Source organism: Apium graveolens, chromosome 2 (assembly GCF_009905375.1).
Source record: "Apium graveolens cultivar Ventura chromosome 2, ASM990537v1, whole genome shotgun sequence".
Classification (NCBI taxonomy): Eukaryota; Viridiplantae; Streptophyta; class Magnoliopsida; order Apiales; family Apiaceae; genus Apium; species Apium graveolens.
This window is the reverse complement of record NC_133648.1, coordinates 6,757,206-6,770,032: the sequence shown is the minus strand read 5'-3', so window position 1 is coordinate 6,770,032 and position 12,827 is coordinate 6,757,206.

Here is a 12,827-nt window from a genome sequence, read left to right as displayed (position 1 = left end):
AATTTAACATTCTTAAAACACAATAATTTACAGATGAATTCTGAAAGTTCTCAAAGCTTAAAACTTAAGAACATAGACTTTAAAAATAAACAAACAAACATAGACATATCCAAACAAATTTGCAGCCTACTTTCTGAAATTTGAGAATGTGAGATTGGCCGGGACCGACACCGATCAGAAGAGGAGTGTTGGGACGTTAGTTATTGATGATGACATTATTATTGATCTTCTCATGGAGGGTAAACATTCTCAATTCTCGAGGAGGCAAGCATCATCAATTCTTCAGGAGGCTAAGCATCATTACTCGTAATGCTGGTTTGGAGACTATAATCATGCTGGTTTGAAGACTGTAACATGTATAATTTGCATAAACAATTTACGGAAGAAGGAAAGGAAGAGATCATAATGAAGATAGAGGTCTTGTTCTTGGGTCTTCTGTTTGTTATTTTGCTGAAGTGTCAAGTCCAAATAAAGCCAAGGTGTGCAGATGGGGCCTTACTGAAGATCACAACTGTGCATTCTTGTTAGGATAGAGTCTATTAGCTGGTAGAGGTTATTTTAGTCTTTGCATTAAGTACGTTGGAGTAACAAACTTTTGTAAACGTTAAAAGGACACATGGTGGAGACAGACTCCTCAATGTGAGTATTGGAGTATTCAGTGAATGCACAATTATTGTAACGACCGAGGAATTACGCTTGTATTATGTTATAATAATAATAAATTATGTGTATTATTATGTGATTAAATGTGTTAAGTCGTTGAACCCTAACTGCTATGTGTTATGTGTTGGTTGTTTTGATCCAAACGTGTTTTGGATATTTATTGAGCGTTCTATCGTCAGTTATATATATTATATCAAAACCTGTACAGCTCAGAACTATGTTTTAAAAGCCTGTATTTCAAACAAAATCATTGGCCCTATTTTGCCAAAAATGCCCTATACCGTATCGCTATTCTGAACCCCTAGACGTTTTACCAATTGACCTTTTTCGCGAAAAACGACTTTTCCGGATCCCTTCGGGTACCAAAAACCCCACAAAAATCACATTTTTATTTTTATATGATCATGAAATTACCATATATCAATTTTCTTTGTATTTTTGTATTTTTCATAATTTTTGGGAATTTTTAGTATTTATTTTGTATTTATTGGATATTTAAAAATTCATTATTAATACCAAAAAAATTATAAAAATTGGGGCCAAATATTTTTATTAGGAGTGTAATTAGACCCTTAATTTTACTTAGGGGTATTATTTTCATAAATATAAATACCTGAATTACTATTAATTAAATCAGTTAATTACAATTAAAAATCAGAAAAAAAAAAAAAAAAATAAAAGAAAAAGAAAGGGGATTAGGGTTAGGGTTTGGTGAAGAACAGCAGGAGGAATCAAAGCCAAGTTTGATCGTGATTCTGTTAACCAAATCAGTCGTGTAAGTATCCGTTGTGAAGCTCTTTCAATTCTCTATCTGATTATGTAATCGTTTTTGTTGATTGTTGAGTTGAATTTAATTTTGTATTTTCGGGTTTATTTCGTGAATTCGGGTTTTGTTTTTGATTGATTGTTTGATGATTTCGTTGCTACGAGTGTTTAGATCGTCGATTATGGAGTCGTTTGGCACCGGTTTCACTCGATTTGGTGTCCGTTTCGAGCTCGTCGGAGTTTCGCCGCCGCCGCCGTGTTCATCGCGTTTCCGGCCGTTGTGGTCGACGAGGACGATGGAGAAAGGAAGGGAGAGCATCGTTTTGTTGCTGGGTTTCGAAAACACAGAAGATGCGAACTGGAATCAAGTGTTTTCGTCTCGTCGGAATTTTCCGCCGGCGTCGGATTCTGGGGAAGGGGCCGGTGTTCTTCGTGACCCGATTGGGTCGAAGACGACCCGGTTTCCAACCCGGTTTCGACCCGGTTTCGATCCAAAAATCCCCAATTTGATTTTCTGATTTTTGTTTCTGAATTCTTATTATTTAATTATATTTTTATAAAAACAGAAATTAGATTTATTAATTCTAAAAATTTATTTAAAAATTAGTTTTAAAATCTGAAAAATAGTATTATTAATTTTTAAATTATTTTATTAATTTATAAATTCGAATTTATTTATTAATTAATTATTTAATCATTTATCTAATTATTTATTAATTATCTAATTAATTAATAATTGGGTAATTAATAATTAGGTAATTAATTAGTAAATAAAGATTAGAAATAATTAAGTAATGTGATTAATAATCTAATAATTAGTTAATAGTGCGAGTAATGATTCGATAATTGAATTATTATTCGAGCGTTAGTTATTTGAATAATATTGTAATAATTATTCGTATCGTATAATTAGATATCAGTAATTAATTGATTAACGAATCGTATAAGTTTCAGTAATAATATAATAAGTTCGATAATTATGCGGGAGTTGCGAGTGGCTCGTGAATATACGAGTGATTAATCGTTAAGTGATCTATAATTCGAATAATTCGTAGCTATTCGATAAATAGCGTATCAGTTAATTAAGTTGATTGATTATTTGTAAATAATCGATCTAATCGAATAAATATCGATAAGTTATAAATATTATAATAAATTGTGATTAATCCTGATAATTAGAGATTTATTATTTTAGATTATTCAATAGACAATTATTAATTATTTATTAGTTATTTATTTATTCAATATTTAAAAAGGTGATTAATTATTTCGATAATTAATCACATAATTTTCAATAAATCGTAACTTCTTCATTTTAACTCCAAAAATTATAAAAAAATTATTTTTGACTTTGATTTTTCTTAAATAATTATTTAAAAATTATTTTAGGATTTAAAAGGTTATAATAATTATCTATATTGATTAATAAATTGAATTATCAGTGTTTAATTCATAACAATTCAACCGTTAGTCCGATTTGAGTGAAACGAAGACCCCTAGACTCAGAAAAATGAGACGAATCCAATAAAAATAATTGTAAGTTATAATTTCTTCTGAAAAAAGAGTGGTTGGTGATAATTGATAGTTCGTAGGTCCTAGTAGGGATATAATTGAGCCGAATAAATCCCGAAAAATTATAATAAAATCAGATACGACTAGTAATGCAGGTATAAGTCCAGAATTGATTCTAAAAATAATTATAAATCTAGAAATTAATTGTGTGCTTTACGTGTTACGTGTTATAGGTGATTATGTGTATAAATGTGTTGTGTAAATATATGTATATATATGCGAGTCAGATAGAAACGCATGGGTAGACTGATAAGGTTGCGTGATATCAATTCAAGATACACGTATGTAGTAAATTATCTAAACACCTATCTTTCCATGATTTGTTCAGTGTTAGCAAGACAAAGCAAGCTAGGATCAGAAGGCAGTGAGTTAAACCAGGTTAAGTACGCGAAAGGCAAGTACCCCTAACTTCACTTATCATTCAAGTGATGTTCATTTCGAATTATATTATGCAAGTTTTTCCCCCTATTCTAAATTCAGAATAGTGATTTATAATTCCTTCCTATCGTATCAATTCTCTTTGATAATCATTGTTCATATACACTGTTACCCATTTATTATCACTTATTCCATTTCATTTCAATTCTTGATTTACCCAATTTATTGAATTCCTTGTTCATATTTCAATTCCTTTACCCTTGTTACATATATTCTGGTATATCCTGGTGTTGGGATATATCAATAGCATTCCGAATATTCCGGATGCTAAGCCTTGGACTGGATGGTTACTTTACGGGCTGGGTTTTACCCAGACCATTAATTAATAGGCCATAGTTGCCTGAGTACTCCTAATGTTGGTTGGGTCTATGCAGTTGGGTATAGATCCGCACTATATTCTGACTGATCAGCAGATTATAGTGCATATGTTGGTTCTTGTTTCCAGTCTTGTTCATTTGGCACTCGCCATCATTGGCAAATTATTATCATATACAGATACAGATGGTTGTTACAACCAACAGCTTATTGTTTCTCTTATTTCTCTTTCTCTATACCATATATATATACTTTTGCAGGCTTGTTGAGCAATTTTGGCTCATTTCTTTTATTGTCACTCCTATTGTTTTACAGTTAAGGTAGAGAATGAAACCCATCAGGACCCGCATAGTCAAGAAGCGAGTCAAGCAGCGGGACCCTCTTATACCAAGAGTGTTCCTTCCTATTCCCGAAGAGAGTTTTGAAGTGCCAGATCAGGTGTAACAGGATAAGTAGTAATGTTGGGTTGAATAAAAGTTTTGTGTAGTTTGAATAAAAGATTGTGTAGTGAAACTGTAGATAGAATAAAGTTTTGTAATAAAGAGAGTTCTTGAGACAGGTTTTATTTAGTCGGGTTTGTAATAAAGTGTAGTGCATGATTCTTGTTTCCAACCTCAACCCTTAAAAGATCCTGAGTAGTGATAGTTCGGGGTAATTATTATATTAATATTCCGCTTGTGCAGGTATAGTTGGTAATTGTTGTTAATAATGCCCCAAATCTATACCCCGGATTTGGAGGGTGTGATAGTTGGCATCAGAGCTTAGGATTGACCTTGGAAAACAAGAATGTTAGGGTTAAGATAAGATAGGAAAATAAGATAGAATGAGAGTGAGAGTGTTAGGACTGTTTGTCTATGTGATTAGAAGTTATGAGTTATAGGATTGTGGTTTGATTGTTTTGTGTTATTATTTTTATGTATATTAGATGGCTTCTTTATCATCATCTACGGAGAGGACCGAGACAGATCCAGTGGATGCACAGGTAGTAGCCCCAGTGTCAGGGCAGATCTTACCTCCATTACCACCTGAGCCAGCACCAGAGATACCACTTCCCCCGGAGGTACCAGGTTTTGCAGATTATTTTCCATATTTTGAGCCAGAGATACCAGATATTCCACCATTAGAGTTTCCGATGTTTGATATTCCTGATATGGTTGATCTTCCGCAGTGGGAGGATTTAGAGCCTCAGATTCCTATGCCACCAGTTGAGATTCCAGAGATGCCACCGATGGAGCCAGAGGCAGAGCCGCCTGTGTATGCGCCTATGGAGCAGCCTGTCTTATTTCCTGCCCCATTAGCCATTTATGCACCTGTTCCGGGAGTGTATCAGTTTCCTCAGCCAGAGTTTATGGATGAGATCGTGGTAGATGGACCATTACCTTCTCGAGGTTCCAGCACTGATCTTCAGGAGCATCATACCGTGACTTACCAGCGCTTTCAGGCAGAGAGGGAGGAGAGGATTAGATGGCAGAACCAGTGTAGAGAGATCCTTGGATTGTATGAGACGCAGACGGATGGTCCTGTCAGAGCATTACGACCGGATTATATACTGAGAGAGAGACTACATCATATTCACCGGGTTAGTTCGCAGCAGCTTACTGAGTTGAGACAGCAGGATCTTAGTGCGGAGACAGCATATCGCAGAGCATTGGGACTTACCGAGGCAGTGCTAGAGGCAGTGCGGGAGGAGTTGAGCCACGTACCACCAGGATTTTGAGACCAGCAGATCGATGAGTGTTGTATTATGTATATTTTGTAGATAGAGGCAGCATAGTATTGCATATTAGTTTGTATGAGTGTAGCTACTAACTCTGACTGATAGTAGTAGCAGTACGACTGTTATATTATAGGGTTTTGTATCAAGCACTGACACCTGTAGCTGGTGTTCTACCTATATATATATATGAGATAATCTTTTGCATATTTCTTTATTTTATTTCCAGTCATTTAAGCATTTACATTTATTTCAATACCATTGCATATTTACAAATGTAGTTTTATTCACGATCATGTTGTAAAAAAAAAAAAAAAAAAAATATTTTTTTAAAAAAACTATCATACTGTTTTATCTATTCAGTTATTTAATAAGTTATTTTATTTCTCGAATCGACTGTTTTAATATATGTTTAATATACTGTTATTAAATAAGATCCATTATTTATTTATCAGAAAAATGGCACCTAAGAGAAAAGCGCAGCCCGACTCATCGAATGGAAACACCGAGGGCCAAAACAATAATATACAGATGGATCAGATGTTTAATCTCATGCAACAGCAGATGTTGATGATGCAACAGCAAATGCAGCAGCAGCAACAGCAGTTCCAGCAACAGATGTTACAGCAAGCCGCTCATCCAGGACATCAAATACCACCAGCAGCACCTATGACTACTTTCAAACAATTTCAGTCGGTGAAGCCACCGGAATTTATGGGTTCCACAGATCCTACAAAAGCGAGAGCTTGGCTGAAAGAGATGGAAAAGGCTTTTTCGTTGGCAAAGGTCGAGGAAGAGCAGAAGACAGATTTCGCTAGCTATTTCCTAAAAGGCGAAGCTAATTACTGGTGGGAATCAAAGAAAGCTTTGGAAGAAGGTGTGGTGAACTGGAACAGATTCACTGATCTTTTCTTGGAGAAATATTTTCCTCGTTTTATGAAGAACCAGATGGAGATCAAGTTCCTGGAGCTGAAACAAGACAACTTATCGGTTGCGGATTATGAAACCAAGTTTACGGAATTGGCAAGGTTTGTTCCAGAGCAGGTGGATACGGACGAGAAGCGGGCCAAGAGATTTCAGCAAGGACTAAAATCATGGATTCGTAGCAGGGTAGCTGTGTTTGAATTGACAACTTATGTGGCTGTTGTTCAGAAGGCTATGATTATTGAAGGAGAAAGCGAAGCAGCTCAGAAAGAGAAAGGACCAGGGAATTTTCAGAATCGTTTCAACAAAAGGCCAGGATTTCAAGCTCGGGGAAAAGTACATTTCAAAAGGCCAGAGCAAAACAACCAGAGGATGGGTAATCGACTACCTGCCCCAACTCAGCAAAGGCTTATTCGACCGCCTATACCTGATTGCAGAACGTGTGGTAAAAAGCATACAGGAGTTTGCAACAAGCTAAATGTTACGTGTTTCAAGTGCAAGCAAAGGGGACACTATTCTGGAGAATGTCCAATGGGAAAGGCAGAAGTTACTTGTTTTCAATGTGGGAGAAAAGGACATATCGCCAAAGACTGCAGAGGAATTGCAATGGCTGCCAGTATTCCAAGAATTTTAGCATTACCTCCACCTCCACTACCACAGCAAAATCAGCCCAGAGCAAGGACTTTCAACATGTCAATGAAGGAAGCGGTACAGAGTCCGAATGTGGTTGCAGGTACACTTCCTGTAAATTCCGTAAATGCTTTGGTATTGATTGATTCAGGAGCTACTAGATCTTTTATTTCTGAAGCCTTTATCTCTAAGATAGATTGTGAGATTCAGTGGTTGGATGAAGTATTAGTTATAAAATTAGCGAATAATGATCAGGTTGCAGTAGATCGAGTATGTCCGAGCTGTGATATTGAGATAGGAAGATGTCATTTTTCAGTTGATTTGATACCTTTTAGGTTAGGGGAGTTTGATATTATTTTAGGAATGGATTGGCTGTCTAGTAATAATGCTCAAATTGACTGTGCGAATAAGAGAGTGAAATTACAAACTGAAGAAAATGAAACGGTAATATTTAAAGGTGAGAAGCAAAAGCAGAAATTCCTATCAATAATGCAGACGAGAAGATTGCTACGTCAAGGATGTCAAGCTTATTTAGCCTATGTACGAGATGTTGATAAGGGAAATTTGAAGATTGAAGATATTCCTGTAGTTTGTGAATTTCTTGATGTTTTTCCAGACGAATTACCAGGACTTCCACCAGATCGAGAAATTGAGTTTACTATTGACTTGACGCCAGGAACTGAACCAATTTCGAAAGCTCCATATAGAATGGCACCTGTTGAAATGAGGGAATTAGCAAAGCAGTTGCAAGAACTTCTTGACAAAGGAATTATAAGGCCAAGTGTATCCCCATGGGGTGCGCCAGTATTGTTCGTGAAAAAGAAGGATGGTAGTATGCGACTGTGTATTGATTATCGTGAGCTGAACAAGTTAACTATCAAGAATAAATATCCTTTACCTCGCATTGATGATTTATTTGATCAACTAAAAGGAGCAGCATGGTTTTCGAAAATCGACTTACGATCAGGCTATCATCAGTTAAAAATCAAGGCCGAAGATATTCCAAAGACAGCGTTTAGAACAAGGTACGGACACTATGAATTTCTTGTAATGGCTTTTGGATTGACGAATGCACCTGCAGCGTTTATGGATTTGATGAATCGAATATTCAAGAAGTATTTGGATAAGTTTATCATTATATTTATTGATGACATTTTGATCTATTCAAAGACGGAAGAAGAGCATGCAGCGCAATTAAGAACGACATTGGAAATATTACGGAAGAAGCAGCTTTATGCAAAATTTTCCAAGTGCGAATTTTGGTTGAAAGAAGTGCAGTTTTTAGGGCACATCATCAGCAGAGAAGGCATTCAAGTTGATCCAGCAAAGATTGAAGCTGTGCTGAATTGGGAAAGACCAAAGACGCCGACAGAGGTTCGAAGTTTCTTAGGTTTGGCAGGATATTATCGAAGATTTGTCAAAGATTTTGCAAAGATAGCTACACCGCTGACCAAGTTAACTCGACAAAGTGAAAAGTTCGAATGGAATAGTAAGTGTGAAGAAAGTTTTCAAGAGTTGAAAAATCGGTTGGTGACGGCACCAGTATTAGTATTGCCAGACGAGCAAGGAAATTTTGTTATCTACAGTGACGCTTCATATCGTGGTTTAGGATGTGTGTTAATGCAACATGGTAACGTCATTGCCTATGCGTCGAGACAACTTAAACCCCATGAACAGAAATATCCTACGCATGATCTGGAATTAGCAGCAATTGTTTTTGCATTGAAGCTTTGGAGACATTATCTGTACGGTGAAAAATGTGAAATCTACACGGATCATAAAAGTCTGAAGTATATCTTCACGCAAAAGGAACTAAACATGCGACAACGTCGATGGCTGGAATTGATTAAAGATTACGATGTTACAATTAGTTATCATCCAGGAAAAGCAAATATTGTAGCGGATGCGCTAAGCAGAAAAGAAAGATTAAATCGGTTGACTTCATGCAAAGAATTGGCCAGGGAATTCGATAAATTAGAAATCGAAATTCGTATTTCCGATGAATCTGCAGAAACTATCTACGCTATGACTTTCCAACCAGAATTGCTGGAAAAGATTCGCCGTTGTCAAGAAGAAGTGATGAGTCAAGACGACAACTTAACAGGAGAAGAGATTACAACTCAGAAAGATAATGAAGGAATTTTACGTTTTGCGTCAAGAATCTGGATCCCTAACGTGGCAGAATTAAAAGAAGAAGTTATGCGAGATGCGCACAATTCGAAGTATTCCATTCATCCAGGAAGCACGAAAATGTATCGCGATTTGAAGGAAAACTTTTGGTGGCCGAATATGAAGAAGGAGATAGCAGAATGGGTGAGTAAATGCTACACATGCCAGCGAGTTAAAGCAGAACACCAACGTCCGAGTGGATTATTGCAACCATTAGACATTCCAGAATGGAAATGGGAACATCTAGCGATGGATTTTGTGGTAGGACTACCGAAGACTAGGGCAAATCATGATGCGATATGGGTAATCATTGACAGACTTACGAAGTCGGCACATTTTCTACCAATTAATGAAAGATTTTCGCTCGACAAATTGGTGCACATATATCTCAAAGAAATTGTGATGCGTCATGGAGTACCAGTATCAATTGTATCGGATCGAGATCCTCGTTTCAATTCAAGATTTTGGAGGCAATTCCAAGAATGTCTAGGAACGAAGTTGAATATAAGTACAGCTTATCATCCGCAAACTGACGGCCAAAGTGAAAGGACAATTCAAACTATTGAAGATATGCTACGAGTTTGTGCGATCGATTTTGAAGGCAGTTGGGATGAACATTTACCCCTAGTGGAATTTTCTTATAATAACAGCTATCACGCCAGTATTGGAATGCCACCGTATGAAGCATTATATGGAAGGAAATGCAGATCACCCGTGCACTGGGATGAAGTTGGAGAACGCAAGATTTTGGGTCCAGAATTAATTCAGCAGACAAAAGAAAAGATTAATCTTATTCGAAAACGAATCGAGGCAGCACAAAACAGACAAAGCAGATATGCAAACCAAGCCAGGAAGGATATGGACTATCAGGAAGGAGAACACGTATTGCTCAAAATATCGCCATGGAAAGGATTGACCAGATTTGGCAATAAAGGGAAATTGAAGCCACGATACGTTGGACCATTTGAGATTTTGAAGAAAATTGGGAAGGTTGCGTACGAGTTAGCTCTACCACCCCATATGCAGCACATTCACAACGTATTTCATGTATCTATGCTTAAGAGGTATAATCCGGATACAAGACATGTAATAGAGTATGAACCAGTAGAACTTCAGGCAGATTTATCATATGTAGAACAGCCAATAAGAATTCTAGATAGGCAAGAGAGGGTATTAAGAAATAAGTCTGTGTCATTAGTGAGAGTTTTATGGAGAAACCCAGTGGTTGAAGAATCAACCTGGGAGCTTGAAAGTGAAATGCTAGAAAAGTATCCTCAGTTATTTGCATAATTAGATTCTGAGGACAGAATCTTGTTAAGGGGGGGAGAATGTAACGACCGAGGAATTACGCTTGTATTATGTTATAATAATAATAAATTATGTGTATTATTATGTGATTAAATGTGTTAAGTCGTTGAACCCTAACTGCTATGTGTTATGTGTTGGTTGTTTTGATCCAAACGTGTTTTGGATATTTATTGAGCGTTCTATCGTCAGTTATATATATTATATCAAAACCTGTACAGCTCAGAACTATGTTTTAAAAGCCTGTATTTCAAACAAAATCATTGGCCCTATTTTGCCAAAAATGCCCTATACCGTATCGCTATTCTGAACCCCTAGACGTTTTACCAATTGACCTTTTTCGCGAAAAACGACTTTTCCGGATCCCTTCGGGTACCAAAAACCCCACAAAAATCACATTTTTATTTTTATATGATCATGAAATTACCATATATCAATTTTCTTTGTATTTTTGTATTTTTCATAATTTTTGGGAATTTTTAGTATTTATTTTGTATTTATTGGATATTTAAAAATTCATTATTAATACCAAAAAAATTATAAAAATTGGGGCCAAATATTTTTATTAGGAGTGTAATTAGACCCTTAATTTTACTTAGGGGTATTATTTTCATAAATATAAATACCTGAATTACTATTAATTAAATCAGTTAATTACAATTAAAAATCAGAAAAAAAAAAAAATAAATAAAAGAAAAAGAAAGGGGATTAGGGTTAGGGTTTGGTGAAGAACAGCAGGAGGAATCAAAGCCAAGTTTGATCGTGATTCTGTTAACCAAATCAGTCGTGTAAGTATCCGTTGTGAAGCTCTTTCAATTCTCTATCTGATTATGTAATCGTTTTTGTTGATTGTTGAGTTGAATTTAATTTTGTATTTTCGGGTTTATTTCGTGAATTCGGGTTTTGTTTTTGATTGATTGTTTGATGATTTCGTTGCTACGAGTGTTTAGATCGTCGATTATGGAGTCGTTTGGCACCGGTTTCACTCGATTTGGTGTCCGTTTCGAGCTCGTCGGAGTTTCGCCGCCGCCGCCGTGTTCATCGCGTTTCCGGCCGTTGTGGTCGACGAGGACGATGGAGAAAGGAAGGGAGAGCATCGTTTTGTTGCTGGGTTTCGAAAACACAGAAGATGCGAACTGGAATCAAGTGTTTTCGTCTCGTCGGAATTTTCCGCCGGCGTCGGATTCTGGGGAAGGGGCCGGTGTTCTTCGTGACCCGATTGGGTCGAAGACGACCCGGTTTCCAACCCGGTTTCGACCCGGTTTCGATCCAAAAATCCCCAATTTGATTTTCTGATTTTTGTTTCTGAATTCTTATTATTTAATTATATTTTTATAAAAACAGAAATTAGATTTATTAATTCTAAAAATTTATTTAAAAATTAGTTTTAAAATCTGAAAAATAGTATTATTAATTTTTAAATTATTTTATTAATTTATAAATTCGAATTTATTTATTAATTAATTATTTAATCATTTATCTAATTATTTATTAATTATCTAATTAATTAATAATTGGGTAATTAATAATTAGGTAATTAATTAGTAAATAAAGATTAGAAATAATTAAGTAATGTGATTAATAATCTAATAATTAGTTAATAGTGCGAGTAATGATTCGATAATTGAATTATTATTCGAGCGTTAGTTATTTGAATAATATTGTAATAATTATTCGTATCGTATAATTAGATATCAGTAATTAATTGATTAACGAATCGTATAAGTTTCAGTAATAATATAATAAGTTCGATAATTATGCGGGAGTTGCGAGTGGCTCGTGAATATACGAGTGATTAATCGTTAAGTGATCTATAATTCGAATAATTCGTAGCTATTCGATAAATAGCGTATCAGTTAATTAAGTTGATTGATTATTTGTAAATAATCGATCTAATCGAATAAATATCGATAAGTTATAAATATTATAATAAATTGTGATTAATCCTGATAATTAGAGATTTATTATTTTAGATTATTCAATAGACAATTATTAATTATTTATTAGTTATTTATTTATTCAATATTTAAAAAGGTGATTAATTATTTCGATAATTAATCACATAATTTTCAATAAATCGTAACTTCTTCATTTTAACTCCAAAAATTATAAAAAAATTATTTTTGACTTTGATTTTTCTTAAATAATTATTTAAAAATTATTTTAGGATTTAAAAGGTTATAATAATTATCTATATTGATTAATAAATTGAATTATCAGTGTTTAATTCATAACAATTCAACCGTTAGTCCGATTTGAGTGAAACGAAGACCCCTAGACTCAGAAAAATGAGACGAATCCAATAAAAATAATTGTAAGTTATAATTTCTTC